This window comes from Lagopus muta, chromosome 6, assembly GCF_023343835.1.
Source record: "Lagopus muta isolate bLagMut1 chromosome 6, bLagMut1 primary, whole genome shotgun sequence".
Classification (NCBI taxonomy): Eukaryota; Metazoa; Chordata; class Aves; order Galliformes; family Phasianidae; genus Lagopus; species Lagopus muta.
In genome coordinates, this window is record NC_064438.1 from 21,914,707 (window position 1) to 21,930,552 (window position 15,846).

The following is a 15,846-nucleotide window of genomic DNA, read 5'->3' on the forward strand; positions in this document are numbered from 1 at the left end:
TTTTGCAATGTATGTACAATAAGTTAACCCTGGTAGGTAGCTAGGGGCTGCTTAGAGGATGTGTCCTTGGCATTTTTCTTTCATTGAAATCAGTTTAGCTAAACCAGGGGTGAAGTTGGCTCCAACCTACAATAAATCCAGTTATCTCTTCCTGATAGGAAACAGCAGCCAGTAACTTACAATGTTGTTTAGAATATTCACAGCAGGAATCAATCAGATAAGGGGCTTGCATAGTTCCAACCTGTGTTCCACTTAGGCCTACAATAATTCATATTTTAGTTGTAAAATAACCATATCTGTGTAACAGTCATTCTGATAAATGACCCAGTGGAAGGTTTCCATTGTTGAGTAAAGACACCTCATGTCTCAAAAAGCTGCGAGGTGTGATCGCGTGCTCTGATCACAATTTAGGAGCTATGAATTCTAATCTTGATGCCCTCGTGAGGAAATCACCACCCATCCCTGTTACTCATTTGTCCTCACTTGTAAAAATGGTTGGCTAATTAACTAGTGCCTGGTGAAGAATTCACGAGGATTGCTCATTTTATTACTATGTTTTTAAAAATAACTCAACCTAGCCCAAAGTCTGCCCTCAATCCTGATCAACAGCCATTCTATACAGTCATGAGCACTTATCCCACATTCAGGCACTGGACAGTCCTACACTCTGGATTTAATGAAGTTCCATTTTATCTGACAACTGGAGTAACTTTAGGTCTTATCATGCCAAAGATCATTATATCAAGTCTCCCAATTAACTCAGCAGTCCCTAACTGCTAGGGACACTAACTCCTGCAGAACAGGGACTGGTTTTGTTGTAGGACACAACTGAAGAGGTTGGCAGGATGGCTGATTCAGAGTTCTGATGACGTGTTACATGTGCTTCAGAAGGACATGCCTGGATGGGATCATCTCTTGTGTTCAAGGGGAGCCCTCAGCACTTTTCTGGCCAAGGATCCCTTTGTGCACAAAGACGGTGGTAAGATCCATTGCTTCAGATGGCTCTCTGGAGGGAGTCATTTGGGGAGAGGGAAGCTGTGAAATAGTTTGATGAATGGCATCAATTTACATCCCCCAGGAGGATTCCATATGTTTTTAGCAGATGTTTAACAAGTTACAGCAACACAACTGACTGTGTTGAAACAAATTGCAGGGTGACCATCTCGCTGTTGTCAGAAGTGAAGCTTTCAACACTTCCATCTGCCCCTTGGCAGTTACTGCTTTCCTCTGTAGATGTCTGTGAACTATGTCCCTTCAATTTGTCAGAAAAAGCATGAAGAACACTAATTGTCCAACAAAGGGTTATTTAATTGGAACATCTCCTGGAACAATAAATCCTGAAGTTACGTTTGTTAGCTTCCTTTTTTTTAAGGAGAATAGAGATGCTTTGTGAAATCTTATAAAAACAAAAATAGCTTCAGATTTTAGTGTCAGCTGGACTTCTAAAAGTGCATTTGAGCCTCCTCCCTTAGTGTTACAAGAGAAATGCAAATGCCAAGAAGAGTCAAAACATTACGGGATAGATATTTGGATGAGTAAGGCATTTGTATGGGATCCAGGATCTCCTTGCTCACGTCCTGGAGCTGCCACAGACCTCCAGTAATTCATTCATTCTTTGTGTCTCACTGTCCTGTTTGCATATACGGATAGCAGTTGCTCTGTCGTCTTTTCAGGGCAAAGGGACCATCTGGTACAACAGTCTTCCATGTGGCTAGTCCTTAATGAGTGAAAACAGCTAAAAATGTTGTGGGGAAACAAATTTTGTTTACTTGTCAAGTTCAAGAAGTACAGAGAAAGATCAGCTGCAAGTTTCAGAAGAAATAAGAAAGTTGAGAACTTTCTCAAAAGATGTGCAGTTGAAAATCATAGGTTTGGGCAAAAGCTCCTTTTTAGAAAACTGAAAAAAAAAAAAGGCCTATTTTCTATTTTTGTGTGTTGGTTTGTTTTTCCAGCTCAATAATATAGAGCTTTATCTGTTGTTAGCAGTAGAAATGTTTGTAGTCTTAAGTACATTCAGTTTTCCTTAAAAGTATCCCTTCAACTGAATATTAAAATTAGAATTAAGGATTCTCTTAATACAGAATGTTATGGACAATGTCCAAAGGTTCATTTACTCAGTGCTCTGTGGGATTTGGTTTTAGGCACCAGTGCCAGTTCTTCTTATTACTTCAAAGTTACAAAGAAGGATGGGGGTATGCAGACAAGTGGTTAGCTAAGTGATGTCTACCTATTTGTGTATGGCAGTGCACATGGAGCTTCATGGACTGGAACATCACAGAAAGAGAGTGTTCATTGCCCTAGGATACAGGGTCCCATGTTATGGTCTGTGAGTCATCATGGATCTGACACAGAAGAAGGCTGTATGTAGAATTGTGCTGCAGCATGCTTTTCCCTCCAGAAAAACATACGTGAATGTTAATGGGATCAAGCAAATATGAAAACAAAATTGGGGAAAGATAAATCTCTTACTGAATATTCAAAAAACAACTTAATTCTTCATTTGAAAAAATTCAGTGCAAAGCTGCTTGAGGGCCTGATATTTCTTTCTCCAGAATGCTAGCTGTTGCTTGGCTTAAGAAGGTTGGGAAATGTGGATATTGACAAAGAAACTAAGTCATAGGCATTGTAGCTTCAGTTTTTCCAGCTGAGCCTGGGAAAGAAAAACTGGGTTGAAAAATACTCTGGCAAGGTTTTAATTACAACTGTAATGTTGAAGCTTGCTCAGACCTCTTGCTACCAGCACAGTGGCTGCCCGCTTCTGCTGCTCTCCCAGGCTGGCTGAGAGCCCTGGGATGCAGTGTGATGGCAGATGACAGCAGCCTGATCAGTGGAGCTTCAGTCAGCACACAAGTGCCTGACATTTGGAAAAGTGTACTTGCCAACTTTGGTGCCCTTATCTGGGAGCAGGTGCTGGGCCTCAGACAGTCCATTTGTTGCTCTCTGTGGCTGAGATTGCGTTTGCTTTGAGCTCTCAGAAGTGCCATTTGGTCTTGTGGCAGAGTTAATAATACTATGCGAATTCTGCTGAGCACAGACTGCTCCTGGAATGTGCCACAGATATCTGGAAATAGACTGACACTCGAGTTCCAGCAGGCAGATGCCAGCAGCTCTCTGCTCATGTGGCTGGGCATGGAACTGGTGGAGGGCAGGCCAGCCCTGGGGACCCCAGCCAAGCCGGGTGTGGCCGAATCACTGCTTTATGGCAATTCCAGACATTAGGAGGAGTGCTGAGAGAAAATAGTAGGGAAAGAAAGGGAGCAGTCTGCAGGCAGTGGAAGTGGGAGGGAAGGTAGGGAGGACAGGAAAGGAAGCAGAAAGGAAATGGTGCAAGCATAAAGCAGAGGCAGGAAAGAGTTTGCAAGTGCCGGATTAGCTGCATGGAGTTCAGTTCAACTCCTTTGACATCCATGTAGTCACACCAGCGAGCGTTCTGCCCCACTTTGTTTATGGCTTCCCAACACAGCAGCCTGAAAACTTGTATCTATCAGAAATACAGGAGATGTAATTGGTTTTATTCAAGGTTGGTGCTGCATGTTCAGTTTGCAGAGGACATGCAATATCCCTTACATGCAGTGACAAATGTAAACCCCGGCTTTAAATCCAAAACCCAGCTCAGTGCCGCCGGAATTCACAAAGGAGCTCCTTCATGGTGATGAGAGCACGCTCGTCTCGGGAAGCTTGTTCTCAGCCATGGCCCCTTAAATTGCACAGTTGAGCATGTAAGAGAGCTATTGTGTCGATGCGAGCATGTGGAAGATGGAAAGCCGGGGTCACGTCTAGTTGACTTCTGTTCATTTACAAAACTGTTTCATAGAATCAGGATGGAAAACAGAAAACACATATAAGCCTTTGGATACATTGCTCAGTGCATTTTTCCAAAATAGTTTTGGAATAATGATGTCACTGGAGTACAGGGGGTTGTTGGAAAAATGTAAGGGGGCCCCCAAGGAGGAGGGGATCTTGTCTATAGAGTGGAGCTGTTTAACACTGTAGTGTTTTGGGTAGGGCCGAGGCTACCTGTTTCCCTGGGAACCCTCAGCACAAGACCTGTGTACGAGACCATGACACAGGGCAGGACGCATGCATTGAGGCTTTTCCCAGCTTATTCATTGCACACAGCAGAACTGCCTGGCACGGGGGTCTCACAGCTCTGCTGGTCATGGGTGTTGTCTCTGTCCAAAGGAGCCCTGAGGTGCTCATGGAGTGACGAGCCTGGAAAGCTGCACACTGAGCCCTGTGCACAGGAATCAGAAGAATGAGGCTATTACCTCATGTCACACTGTGCCTAATAAAGACATGTAAATCCCCTGCACTGCCACAAAGATGGAGTTGAGGTAGACTCATGCTGTGACACAAATAAATGAATGGTGAACTGGCAGTGGAAAACATGGCTCAAACGTTATAAGAAAATATCAGACCTTAAAGTGATTGCCTGTCTTAAGCAGCAATGGACTGTAGCAAAACATATGTTACAAATATGATCTGGTTGTATAATCTAGTTTTGCTATTACACAGAAATGTATTTGGAGGCTGTAAATGTTAGATTCTGTGTATATCTCCTTGTTTTTATTATTACATTAGGAAAGAAAAAAATGAAAACCAACACCAGCAAATATTTGCACCTGGGGAGTCCTGTATCTCTTCATTATCCCATATGCGAGGCATTAGCAGAGATGATCAGACAGAGAGGCTGATGAAGAGATCTTCTTGCCTTTGCACTACGCTGCTAGAAACTGGCATTGTGTCTGGTTTCTCTACTAAGCTGGCAGGACCCAGATCCACATCCCCATCTTGTAGAGCATTGGAACAAGGGCTTCCTGACAGGATGTGGCCCTGCAGGACTGCAAATCTTTTAGCACTAGCTCTGTTACTGTGCATGAGTGCAGTGACCACTTTAGCAAATTCGCTCCCAAGTATTGATTGTTATTATTAATAATGGTGTTCCTTCTACATGCCTTTTCCTCTCTCAGTTTCTTTCCCATCAATGCAGTCAGTACTTCTGTGACCCCATGAAGTGTTGTTTCCCCTGAGGACAGGTTACAAGTCTTTTGAGGAACAGCTAAGGGAACTGAGATTATTTAGTCTGGAGAAGAGGCCCAGGAGAGACCTCATTGCTCTCTACAATTGTCTGAAAGGATGTTGTAGTGAGATAGGTGTTGGCCTCTTCGCCCTGGTGACAGAAGTAGGACAAGAGGTAATGGCCTCAAGTTGCACCAGGGGAGGTTCAGAGTGAGTATTAGGAAAAATTTCTTCTCAGAAGGATTAATGAGGCATGGAACAGGCTGCCCAGGGAGGTGGTGGAGTCACGTACCATGGAGGTACCCAACAAACATGCAGTTATTGCACTGAGGGACGTGGTTAATGGGCATAGTGGAGATGTGCTGGAGTTGGACTGAGTGATCTTAGTGGTCTTTTCCAACCTCAACGATTCTATGATTCCAAGTCACTTAGGTTGGTAAAGGCCCCTATGAATCGCCCTGTGGATTCTGTGTTGGACCCTGTTGGTCTCAGGATAGCCCTTCCGCGTGCAAGAGCCAGGGATGACCTCTCTCAGGCAGTTATCTGTTTTCCTCAAATCTGTGGATGCTGCACTGAATTGAATTTGCTCACCAGACTCGGAAGTTGCTGGCACGCACACAGAGCACAACAGCACTGCCTGACTTCCTTAGGAAACCAGGCTTAAAAGGGCTGCTTTCCTGTGTCACAAACAAGGGCAGTCTTTGCCTTGCTGTGTGCTTTTGAAAGGTTTGCCAGGGGTGCCGCGGTGCCACTCTCACGTGCCCTTGGCAGATCTCTGCGCGCACTTCGGGAGCGCTCCGTAAGTCCCAGGTCCGCAAACCTCCCATCCCTCACTCGGTTCTGCGAACACGGGACATCGAGGCGCCCCCGGCTCTCCCCGGCCCGGGCACCGGGACGCGGGGCAGCCACTAGCGGGGCGGGCCGGGGCGCGGCCAGGAGGCTGGGCCGGCCCGGGGGCGGAGAGCAGGGCACGGCCGGAGGTGGAGCCGGCTGCGCTGGCGGCTCGGGCGCTCCGTGGCTCCGGGCACGGGGTGCGTACGGCGACGGGAGCGCAGCGCAGCCTCCGAGAGCCGCCCGCTCGCCCCAGCTCGGCCGGGCTCCGGGAGCCGCCGCCGGCAGGTAAAGGGCCGAGACTCGCTCTGAGGCGAGCCGCCCGCCTTGCCCGGAGACTCGCGGTGCCAGACGGGGTACCGGCTCCGCAGCGCCCGGGGCGCGGGGAGGCGGCTCGGCAGGCGCGGGGAGGGGGTGGTCCTGAGGCTGAAGGCTCCGACCGGCGGCTCCGCGGTCCCCACACTCAGCATTTCGGTGTTTCCGAGACCCGTCGCCGTAAAAACAGTGGGAGGGTTCGCTGAGCGCCGTGCCTCGGTGGTGTTGCGGGTGCGCGGCCGCCCCTGGAGCCGGGCTGAAGGAGGGGTGAGTTGGCGGTGGGAGTGTGTCATCCGCTGCTGATGTGCAGACCGCTGTCCGTCCCTGCTGTCTGATAGGGATTTAGGGCGGTAACAGCGCGTTGGTGAGCTGCCATCCCGCTGGGATGGGCGGTCGTTGTAAGCCGTGCATCTGGCACCTGGAGTCTGAGCCTAACTTTTGCCTTTATGTGTTGTAGCAAGCGAGTAGGCAGCGTTCTCTATGCATTGCGCTCTTTGGTAAGTGTAATTCATTTATCCATCATGCTTTCCTTGGCAGATGTTAAGATCTGCGTGCTTGCTGCTTGTATTTCTTTAATAACAGAGAATTTGGATGCAATTAATAGATCGTAGGCACGCATTCCCTGGAATAGCCAGTGGCTACCAGCTCTGGTTGGGCAGGAGCGTGCTGGCCATGGCTGTGTGCCCGGCTGGCTGCACTCTGTTCTGAGTACCGACTCTCCCTGGCTTTTTACTAGCAAGTAAAAAGTGTGTGCTCTTACTGTAGTTGTCTCCGTTTCATGGGATATGCTCAAGTGCTTCATGGGCTCCGCCAGTAGAGTGGTATTCAGTGCTTTCATAAGGGGCAGCAGTTGTTTAGTCTCAAAAGTATACGAGCTGAGAGCAAATGATAGGAATGTTGTTGGAAGACCTAGGTGCGCGCTTTCTTTTGCATAGTTTGGGGAGAATTTGTCAAGTGTAGGCTGTGCAGTGTGATGTATGTGCTTCTTTGCCGCCTGCTGTCTCTGCAATACTTGTGTTGTATGTTCAGAGGGTTCAGCCGGCCGACCCTCCTGGGAAGGCAGTTAATATTTCATGTTTGTTGTGGCCGAGGCGCTGCTTTTGTTGGCGCTGGCTGAAGCACCAAGCAGTGCTGTTGCCATGAATGCAAAGGTTGGGGGGTGAGAAGGGGCAAGGAAGAGCCCTAACTTCTCCAAGGTAGCCCAGGCTGCCCCAACATTGAGAGAAGACTTCTGTTTCCTGCAGATTAATTAACTGGAGGAGCTGGGTCTAACCCCAGAAGAGACGCAGGTGAATGGAGACAGGGGAGGCACAAAATGTCAGTGTACATCTGAGTGGCAGGGCAGGATCAAGCCCCAGGTGGGAGCCTGGCCCTGGGGATGCTGGTGTGAGGGCTGCGTGCCATGTTGGATCCCCATACTCTGTACAGCTGCTCACCCCACAGGTACGGGCAAGCCAGCCAGCTTGGGGGCTGCCTTCATTCCTAAGGCAGGAATGCTATATTTCCTTTGTAAATCATGGGGAAATCCCTTTATTCTCTCCGGGGCGTGAGGATGCGGCATGCTGGGAAGAGTGTTGGACTGTCATTTCCAGACTTGCCTAAGATGTCAGAATGGAGCCCAGCAACTTTATCTCCCCCCCATGCTGGACCAAGAGGAGGCTCAGGGGTGTTTTGTCTCGTTTTTTTCTTTTCCACAAAGAAGAGTGGGGATGCGGGTGTTTGTGTCTCAGCTGATGGCAACACACAGCTCTGTCCTGGCGTGATCTCACTTTTGGCTGCTCTCACGTGCATTATACTTCTCAGGGTGGGGCTGGGCAGAAGGGAAACAGGAATGGCTGTGCGCATATGAAAATGCTGAGCTATCTTTAATTCTTTTGCCAAGTTGTCTGTATGCTGTTTAATTCAAACGATTTCATACACACAGCATTGCAGGTCTGTTGTTAAAAGGCAGAAACAATTGCTGTAACCAGGAATAACACTGCAGTTCATAAAACATGAGTAACATCTGTCACTGTGACTCCAATTTGTTTCACTGTTTGTGGAATAAGCGAGGTGACAGCTCGGGCAGCCAGGTTTAATGCCCTGTGCTAAACCTTTGCTCCTGCCTCCTGCGGCTCACTGTGATTCACAGGATCGATGGATGCAGCTCCTGCTCTGCAGTGGGGGAGCAGGAAGGGCTTTGGACCACCTCACTGTGTGCAGCAGAACCCCGTTGAGTTTGCTTAGTTTGGGTCCCTCTGAACTGGTCTATCTCATGTGTTTGCCACTTGCAGTGTGAGGGACCTGGTGGGGTTGACGCTTTGGGGCCAAACTCATGAGGGGTCTGTGCTGCTGTAGGGGCAGCATTTTCACTCCTAGCACCTTTTATCTCCCCTTAATCTATCCCAGGTTGAATACTGTAGTCAGTTGAAGCAGAGCCATTTCATGCTTTGATGTGTGTTTATTGGCTCTAGCTTCTCATTCTCATGCTTTTTTTTTTCCTTTAAACTAGTTCTCTCTTCCCACCCTGCCTCCCCAAACAAAATAACTAGAGCAGAGGAGGAAAAAAGTGAATCAACTGTCTTGGTGATTTTTGTGAATGGATTTTCTTGCCTTCCTTGCTGCCTTCTGTGAGATCTCTTCATAATTAAAATATTATGACTATCCTTATGGTAGTCCTTTACTAGTGGCAAGGATCCTAATTTGACGTCAATGCAAAAATACTGGGTTCTGGCATAAGGGCAGATGACATTTCATCAACTGGTGCATGCCCATTTTTTTAAATCATAGTGCTAAGACCATATGGGCAGATAATGAGTTTAAGCTGATAAACAGCTTACAGATTTGCCCAAATAAAGGACTTTCTTCCTAGAAGACGCGTTTTCCTTCAAAATAAATAATGCAGTTCCTGTGTTTTTATTTAATTATCTCTAGTCCTGTCCGTTCTCACCAGGCTGCAGGAAAACAGACACCACTGCTCTGCAAACAGAAGCTATTGGCTTTATGGGGCCGTGGGTCTTGGCTCAGGAAGGACTTGAAACAAGAAGTTCAGATGCCGCAAAAAAGCTGAGGCTCCAAATACCTAAATAAGCAGACAGTGGTCCATGTTGTGTTCAGGGGGTTCTGTGAGGCAGTGCTTAGTTCTTGACATCTTGAGGATGAGTCACTGCATGAGGTGGTGGTAGATCCAAGGTCTGTGTGGGAGCTGTAATTAAACCAGATGAGCATCTATACTTCTTGGTAATCCTTAGAGGCTGGTGAAGTAGCTCTTGTTTGGCATTTGTTTACAAACCCAATGTTGTATTTTTAAACACTACTTTTGCTTTTCTTTAAAGAGTCTTTCTGACTAATGTTCATGTAATTATTTTCCCAAACTTAAATTGGTATCAACAAAACCCGAGGGAAAGATTTTAAATTCATTTTTCTTGTTTTTTTTTTAGTAGTAAAATGGAAATTGGAAAGGCACTTGCTTTGGGAAGTAGAAGTTTGTAGCTGTGACTTCAAAATGGAAACTTAAAACCAAGTAGTGTTTTAGTGTAGAAAGGACACAGCCTACTTGTTTCTGCCCTAAGATGGTAGCAGTAGGCTATTTGCTTATTCCCTTATAAGCAATTTCTTAGGTTGCTCAGAAAAATTGGTCCAGATATCTGTACTGTGTCTCCTGCTGCTTATCCCTTCTAAAGCTTCCTTGGCTACGTTGTGTTGTTGTCTCCCCTCCCACCACTGGAAGTATTGCTGGACTTTCATTATGGTTTCCAGTGAAGGGATGTTCAGCTGACTAGAGACTTGTTGTCTCATGATCATTTCTGTCTTGTTTCTAATTGATATGACAGCAGAGTTGCATTCAGCCCTACCATTGTTTAGGTCTGCAGTGCTCATAGAATCACCAAGGTTGGAAAAGGCCTCCAAGATCATCCAGTCCAACTGTCTACCTACCACCAATATTTCCCACTAAATCGTGTCCCTCAGTACAACATTTAAGTGTTTCTTGAACACCTCCAGGGATAGCGATTCTACCACCTCCCTGGGCAGCCCATTCCAGAGCCTGACCACTCTTTCAGAGAAGTTTTTCCCAACGTCCAACCTGAATCTCCCCAGCACAACTTGAGGCCATTCCCTCTAGTCCTATTGCTAGTTACACAGAAGAGGCTCAGCATCCCTCACTCCCATTCCTTCCCCTGCAGTAAACTTTCTTATTTTCTGTTCCCTGCGCTTGAGGAGTCTTGAGTTTCCAAAATGATGCATGAATTACCTTGTCCCTTAGTTCCAGAGAATTCACATGAATTCAGTGCCTATCAAATAATCAATGGGACTTTTTTTTTTTTCTTTTTTTTTTTCTCCTTCTCCCCACCTCTTGCCATGGAGCACTGAGCCATTGCTTAGCTGTTGGTGCAGATCCCTCATGGTCTGATTTAATATAAATGACCCAAGACTGAAAGAAGAGGCCATAAGAAAGTGTTGCATTGATCTTGTTTTGTTAACGCACCAGCTGCTGGACTAGTTTGTCAGGATGCTTTTATTTATTTTTTTGCACAGGTAAGGTTTAAAGAAACAAATAATTTAAAGGTGTTTTATGAATTGACCCCAGATGAGATTTGCTTTTGCACCTCTGCCGCCTTTGCTCTTTGGGAATGGGCTTGGGGAGTTCCTTTCAGCCCAAGCTGAGGGGAAGCAGCATGTGTTTTCCAGGGCTTTTCCAGCTGGTAGAATCCTTCACTGGTCTTCTGCAGAGCTAAAGACAGAGGCCAGGAATTCTAGTGAGTTCTGTGAGATTTGGAATCAGTTCCCTTCTGAGGGTATCTTGACGCAGGAGGCCTTGGATGGTCACATCTCCATGTGGATGATTCATGATTGCTGGGCAGCTGAAGATATCCAGCCTAAGTTTTAAAAATCAAGCAAACCACAAACCTGATATTTTGTAGCTGTCCTTAAAGATGATAGAGCAGTCAAGCTTCTGGGAAGGCTCCTATTTCTGTACTGGATCCCTCATGACATGTAGGAATCCCTACAATCAGTTTCGTTAGCGGTTTTTGTCTTTTATGTCTGTGGTGGTTTATTTTGCTGTCAGGGTGTTCCTTTTGCTATATATTTACACAAACTTGGTCTGAAATGGAAACATGCAGCTGTCTAGTAAATAAATAGGCAGGTCACTGTAGAAGTACCCATTGCTAAACCCACACGGATTTCCATTTTTTTGAGTAGTGTATCAATTCAGGAAGAAAGAGAGGATGCTTTAGATGAAATGCAGCGCTGAAACTGTCATCCGTGCCCTCCCTATTACTGGACATGGTTATGAAAGGGTCTGCAATTATCTTGTGAATCAGGACGTAGGTTTGGATTTTCTCAGCTCAGCTGCTGTCTGTATTCAGCCTGTTCCCCTCTTTCTGTCCTTCTCGCTCTCCCGTTTGGTTGAGTACAGCCCTGTTGGAGCAGCCGTATCTCTGGGTGCTGTTGTGCTGCCTTGTGGTCTGCAGCTTGCCCCATTTGATCCTGGGGAAGCAGTGCATGGAGCAGCTTGTTGATCACAGGGAAGTGTAACGGCACCGAGCTGCTAATGTGAAAAGTCATGAAGTACAGCAGAGATAATAATAGCTCTTATATTCTTTCAAACTTCTCGCTCGAGTCATAAACAGCTTTAAATAAATTATATGCCATTCCAAATGCCTGGAAAGCCAAGGGGACAGCTGAGCAGGCGGGGTGGGGGTCCATATGGTGACTTGTTCCCTGCGGTTCAGGCACAGCCTGGCAGGGGCTGAGGGGCCCTGGGCTGGGTACAGCATGCAGCTTTCCCGCGCTGACTGCTCCAGCTCCGTGCTTCTCACAGGGCTCAGCAATGCAATTGTAGCGCTAGCAGCTTTCCTTCATGGCCCTGTGCCCAGTTTGAAGAGGGGTGATTTTGGTCACGCTGCTAGACATATGTATTTATGGCCCTATTTCATCCGTTGAATTGAATCTGTTAGTGTATTTTTAACGTTATTGTGGAAACAGTTACTATATTTACTCTTTATGAAAAGCTCAGTGTAATGCGGAGGGAGTTTGGGATAATAAAGATTGCACTAGATGGTGATGTCCGCGCTTCTTCAGGGGAAAAAATGGACCAAATGAGCTGACTGGCACTGTGCCTGTTCTTGAGACAAGGCCCTGGCCGGGCACTGAGCTGGAACACATTATGCTGGGAAAACAGGGAAGGGACTTGTTCTTGGCTCACTTAATGGCACATCTCATTTCTTGGGGAGTTCAGGGAACCAGATCTTCTTGTACTGAGAGCTGCTTGGCTTGGTTGGGCTGGCTCAAACCTGCTGGGAACTCCTTGCTCAGGGACCTCTCTGAGGCTCACAGTACCTTCTCAGTGAGCTTCTCTGAATTCACTGCTGGGTAAATGAGATAGCAACGTGGACACTCAGCATTTGCAATGGGAGTCGCTGTTGTCAATGTTCTTATTTCAGTGAGTTCATGATAACAGTGCTTTTTATGTCCTTCTTGGCTGGTAATAATTGGTTGGGCTTAAACGGGGTCTACAGTGCATATGCATGAGAAATAACTGAGAATGAAGGACCGAATATCTTCAAGTGTTCTTAGAGGGGCAGACTTTGGATCTGGTGTATTTCTGAACTGCTGGGTGTCCTTTGTTCCTGTTAATGTCAGAGGGGAATTGTCAAAGCAGGTGCTTATCTTGTGTTGATCAGCAAAGCTTTTGCTTCCTATGGGGCCGTGGCTGAAGCACAGACACGTAATGGGTCTTCTGGAGTTGAACCACACTGTTACATACAGATAAGATACAGGAAGTGCTGGGATTCTTCTGCAATTAGTTCTGCAAATGCTCAAGGCATGAGGCTGGAATCACCAATAGGTCTTTGACCTATGTTTTCCTTCAACAGCCTGAGAACTGACAATGTAATGCCTTGCTGATGTGATGCTGACTCTGGGTCAGCAGTCTTGAAAAAAGACCATACAGACTGGGGTGGATTTGAGCTCAGAGTGGCTCTTTGCCACTCTGGTGTGAAGGTATGAAGAAATGATTTTGTCCTTTTAAATGTTTGTTGGGTCACATCAGTCATGAGCAGTAGTCTGATGAGATTAAGAAGGAACAGACTTCCTAAAAGCTGGATGGATGAAGGTCTTTATTGTTTTTCTTTTTTATTCCCTCACTGTGCTGGAAGGAATAGAAGGTCTAGTGCTTTGCATTTTGTGTTTGTATTTTGATACTGCAATGAAGATGGCTTGGCAGGAGAAAAGTTGGTTTAACTTTAAAACATTAATTTTATTTGTTAATGCCACTGCAGGTATTTCCGAGCATCACAAGCAGTGGATTTCAGTTAGTATTTCTGCAGTGTGATGGGAGCAGCTTTGAAGTATTGCATGGGAATACAACAGAATTGGGAAACAAGTGGGCTCTCCCTCTCAAGCCTTGTCATTGATTTTCATAGAATAATAGAATATTTCTAGTTAGAAGAGACCAATAAGGATATCTGAATCCATCTCAGAACTTGTGCTCAGAACTGAGCAGTGCAAATGCCAGTACTGCTAGGATCAGGCTGCTGTGAATAAAGCCTCTTCAGCTGCGGGCAACTTGCATTCCTTCTCTGAGCATCTGCTTTGCCAGCTGTGTGGAGACAGAAGCCTCAGTACACGAGTATGATAGGTGTTCTTGTTGGCTGATCTTGATAAAGGGGCTGGAACTGAGAAGCCCCATGGTCTGCAGTTTGGAAGTGCGGAGGTTTTATGTGGTGTAAACCACCAGCTTGCATCTTTGTTAGGGAAGAGAAATACCAGCTTAGAGTCATTCTGGAACAACAGGGTCAAAGGATTTGTGGGCTGGAAGAACTTGTCTAGGATAGGGATCCCAGATAAGAAGTATTTCTCGTGCAGTCTGAATGGATTTACTTGGAGCTTTGTAAAGCATCTGTCCAGGGCTGGATTTCACCTTTGCACCACAGGGTGATGCAGTTGCATTTCCTTTTGTGGTTTTTCCAATTCCCCCATGCTCCACGCTCTTGCATTTTATGATCAAAGCTCTGCTCTTTAAAGATATGCCAATGCCTTGTAATAGTGCTCAGAAAATTCCCTATGGGGAGCAGTTCTGATTAGATATTGAGGAATTCTTTAATTCTCTTCAGACTTCTTGCCATTAGGAACATCTTGCTTACAAAAGGTGTGGGTTTTTTTCCTGGCTGTTGCTGCCTCTCCTCCAGCTTCCCTCCTTTCCAGACAGTGCACTCATTCTTTATGCTCTCTCGTTGCCTTGTCTTGTATCAACTTGGTTCCTTGGTTCTTGCGTTCAGCTCATTCTTTTATCTTCTACAGCACTCAGTGAATGTTTAAAAATAATAAATATTAATAATAGAGTCCTTTGAACCAGCAGGCTCTTTGCTGCTTAAGCTCACCTTTTCCTGCTGCTTATCCCCTATTAAAAGTTGCTATAATCTGCAGATTGTAACCATAATAACTTCTGCCACAGCGGCTGGGTTTGTGACAAACGTAGGATTATAGCTCCGGGTGGGGAAGTGGCAGTGGGAGCAGATAACCTCAAAGGCACAAAGCTGTTGTTCCACTTGAAATATTCATGGCAATAAAGGAAGAGAAGCAAAAAAAAAAAACTTAGTGTGGGAATAGAGCTGTCTATCTAAATAGTCCTTCTTTTACAAGTTTCCATGGAGTGTCAGTGACCTATATAGGATAATCCTGTATTGCACATAAAACCCTGCGTTTAGAAGGGGAAAAGCATTCTTTTTGAAGAACCTAGCTTAAGAAGGCCTTACTTTTGGAGGCACTTTCAAGTGAGCTCACAGGAAGCGTCTTAAAACAGCAAGACAGACGGAGGTACGTTTGTGCATTACTGTGTGTTTTCTTTTAGCTCGCTCTCTGTCAGGTTTCCTTACAGCCACAGAGGGGAAAGCTGCCCTAGCGTCTGGCCCACATGATACACAGGCTGGGCTCTGGAGCTTCCCCCCATGTACATATGCTTACATGTTTCTGGACATCAGCAACATTTTGACACTCGGATCACACAGACAGAGGAACAAGTGATGTAAACAGGAACGGAGTGTGTGAGGTTTTCCCACCACGCCTCCTTTCCGCTGTTAAACAATACAGTTAGAAGACGAGAGAAACCTGAAGTGTCAGAGCACAGACTTCAGGAAGCCTCGCTGGTTCCTTTGGCTTGGAGAAGTTGAGGTGTTCTGAGCAGAGCCGTTGCTGGGCAGGCTGCTTTCCAGCTTGCACCCTCAGCTGAAACCACATTACTTACTGCTCAGGACTGGGACTGGCTCGGAGTTTTTTCAAGGAAACGATTTGCCTGAAGAAAAATGCTGATTTATTGAAACCAGTGCTGCTTTGTGGGAAAGAGCTGGTCTCCACTCAGTTCTCCTTGGGTGAATTTCTTGGGTTTGGAACAGAATTTCTTAGTCAAAACAGAGATACTGGCCAGATGTCAGGCCGTTTGGGTTTTTCACCTATGTACACAAATCCAAAATGGGGTCCTGAAAGCAGGTTCCTCACATGCCAGATATGCATGGCCTAACCACAAGACTGCTGTTCCAGTGCATGAGAGGTTTTGCATGAAGAGTTCCAAGGTGGATTTCATAGCTTCATCCCTAAGGGAATAAGAGAAAAGGAGAAGAGCAACTGTCCACGAAGCACTTCTGGTGTTTTTGGCAGGGTCAGGACTTCACAAGAGATTATAGGATGAAAACACTGTTAAGC

At 46.2% G+C, this 15,846-nt stretch overlaps 1 protein-coding gene across 4 annotated transcripts in view; it reads left to right on the forward strand.

Annotated features, from left to right (window-relative positions):
- Positions 1-5,987: 5,987 nt before the first annotated feature.
- TSPAN18 (tetraspanin 18) overlaps positions 5,988-15,846 on the forward strand; it is a 105,497-nt gene continuing 95,638 nt past the window's right edge. For 3 of the 4 annotated variants that reach the window (XM_048947961.1, XM_048947958.1, XM_048947963.1), the window contains exon 1: positions 5,988-6,138. The gene's annotated coding sequence lies outside the window, so the exon portion shown is untranslated. Of the gene's footprint in view, positions 6,139-6,622; positions 6,663-15,846 lie in introns of all 4 variants that reach the window. The other variant, XM_048947959.1, reaches the window with a different exon arrangement.